Below are 3110 nucleotides of genomic sequence, written 5' to 3'. Positions count from 1 at the left end.
ATAACCTGTATCTCTCACTCTCTGCTCTTTGAATTGAGAAAGCTCCTCGGATGAGGAGCGAAACGTCTTCTGTTACAAATAAAGTCCAGTTGTTTTTGTATTGAACGCTTTTTGAATTCATCATGTCCTGGATGACTGAGAATCTTCACCAGCATACATTAAAGACTGGTTCATCCCAAAGATCCAGTCCCCCAGCACAAACAGAGTAATATTGTGTATGCTGTTCAGTGTCAGGAGGGTGATCAGTCTTACATCGGGGAAACTAAACAGCCACTGGCCAAAAGGATGGACCAGCACAGAAGATCAACATCATCAGGCCAGGACTCTGAGGTCTACACTCATCTCCAGGCCAGCGGTCACTCTTTCAGGGATGAAGATGTTCACATCCTGGAGAGCAATGAAGGAGGCCATCTTTGCCAAGAGAAACAGCCAATCATTAATAAAGGGCGGAGCCTTCGTGTTCAACTGTCCCCCTGTTACAATGCTGCTACTGTCACTCAGCCCCCTGTGAATAGCAAGCGGCCATCAGGGTGCTAACGATCAATTGTTAGACTGATGGTCCTCCTTTTTATGTGAACAGCTAGTTCTGGATGTCAACAACAAACTGGTTGATGATCCACTATGAGGGTCTGTGTACACAACATACAAAAAATAAGTCAGGATATAAGGTTTACGGTGGGTAAAAATCAAATTAATTCATATTAATTCACTGCTGTTTTGAACGTGTGTACACAAGCAGCAAGCTACACGGTGCGGGGCAGAGAGAACTTCCTGGTCAGACCACCTGTCAAAATGACATAATTGAAAGTGAGGCTCGTTATCTGTTTTTTTTTTCCATTTTCGTTTTGTGCACAAAATCGGAAATCGGATGATACGTCGTTATCCAATTTGTCATTTTGGTTTAATAAACAAAAAGCAATTGTTTTTTTTTTCATTTTTTGTTTCGAACGAAAAAACGAACTGCTTGAATGTACACTAACACGGACCTATGAGAAGGTGCTATTTGTCGGGTGGAAGTAAAGAATTACAAATACATTAAGTGGATTTTTGGGGTACTTGTACTTTTATGAGTAATTCTTTCAAGTGTGTAATTTTACTAATTTAAGTACAATTTAGACCATGTGATCTACTTTGCTACTTTTAGAATCAGAAGTTGCTACTGAGTATGGTCACGATTTGAATTAATATTCAAATCATCCAGAAGGCTGCAAAGTTCAGAGCTTGATGCTTATCTTGCTTGTGCTACAGACACTATGGTACTATAGAGCTCCTCACAGAAATGTCAGAGTTTAAGACACTTACCTGCCTGTTGTTCGCAGTGTATGAAAAAGTTTAAACTGCTCTATGCCGGTTCAAAAACATTTTTGTCTTTCTTTTAACAAACAACATCACTGCTTTATCTACATTTGTTTACAAAAAACAATGGCAGTGTAATTCTTCTATACTTTATTGTTCGTCTGAGAAATGTGCTTTGAATGTAGCTTTATATACAGTAAATCGAACTGAATGCCTTTTATTGATGACACAAAAAAGCATCCCTTGTTGAAAAGTAATTACTCTGAGTAGTTTTGGAGAAGAGTACTTTGTATTTAAGTATTTTTCTAACGCCAGTACTTTTACTTGTACAATTTAGATGTCTGTGATGGTAGGGAGACTGACTCCGACAGTCTTCTGTGCAGCCTCCATGCCACACGTTGATGCTGGAGCACAGTGTAGTATGACATATGCAGGATATATTCATACATTTCACGGGTTCTTCATTTTTCTGACTGTGTAAATGTCGTGCATTGAATTTAACAGAAATGTAACGAGAGACGTTATTTATCTTTGACCCATCAAAATGAATGCGAACATTTATTTACAGAATCAAAGTTTAACATCAAACATTTACATTAATTCGGCAAAATATGAAAATAACAACAGCATAGTTTTACAGGAAGTGAGAACAATACGGCGATTGTTTTCACTTTTCAGCTAAAACGGCAGACATGACTTAATCAGTTTTACAATCAGGAAAACCATACGGCCATGATTTTCCGTTGCATCACCACAGACATTAATGAAAACATCTGGATTAATTTTTAGGAGAAAGGAGAGTTTAAGATGGAAAATGGAGATTTATCTTACAGAGAGATGTGTGAGGGAATTTATCTGTGGTACCAGAACAACACGCTCTTTGGAGAATAAGCTTGGCCCACGGTACGCTTGGTCGAACTAGAACTTTTACCTGGCAGATGATAATCAGCGTCGGTGTAGAGTTCCCTTCTGACTCTTTCAGCGTCTCCGTGAGGACAGCCAAACCCTTAGGAGTCGTGTGAGGTTATCCAAACAGAAGTTATAATCCCCAAGGTCGTCTCTGGATTCTGGATTCCAATAGAAGCATCCTGGACGCCTGCGTTAGCATCCAAGAACTCTGAACTCTTTAACTCTCTTCAGAGAGTTAAACTCTGGAACTCTTCTCCAGGGAAAAACTTTCAAGCTCTGAAAAACTCTACAGTTGAACTGGGAAGTCGCCACATTTAAATGGGCTATACTTCCGGTTCATTTGAGAGCTTTCTGATTCGTGGATGGACCAGAACAGAGGTGTGGTTTGTGATGTAAGGTGTTATGAAAGTTAAGGATAGAGATTAAGTTTGTTTAAAGCAGACAGAAAGATTATTGGAGAAAACCAGACTTCGTGGAGTCAAACTCTCCTGTATCTTCTGTAAAAGTTAAACATGACATTTCTTTTCAGTAAACTTTTCAGTTGACCGAAACCTGAACTTTGACACACACTTACAAATTTGCTCATTGAAGACAGAAAATCAAGAACTGCATATTAACCTGATTTCTTCTTTGAATGAGGAATAAAAATCATTACTTACTGTTTATGTAAAATAAAAATGATTAGTTCATTTCAACCTGTAAACATTGTTTGAACTAACACAATTTGATTATCAAACATTTGTAAGATAGTAATGATCAAAGAGAATTGTCTTTTCCACTTGATTAATTCAAGAAAGAAAGTCTCAGGATGGGTCAAACTGTACTTCTGGATGCAGATCAATGAAATGACAGTTTCTGTCCCACAAGGTTCTTAAGGTCAAGGGTTTTGACCTTAGGCTTAGTTT

This window comes from Nematolebias whitei, chromosome 18 (genome assembly GCF_014905685.2).
Source record: "Nematolebias whitei isolate Nwh7 chromosome 18, NemWhi1, whole genome shotgun sequence".
Classification (NCBI taxonomy): Eukaryota; Metazoa; Chordata; class Actinopteri; order Cyprinodontiformes; family Rivulidae; genus Nematolebias; species Nematolebias whitei.
This window is presented reverse-complemented; position numbering follows the sequence as displayed.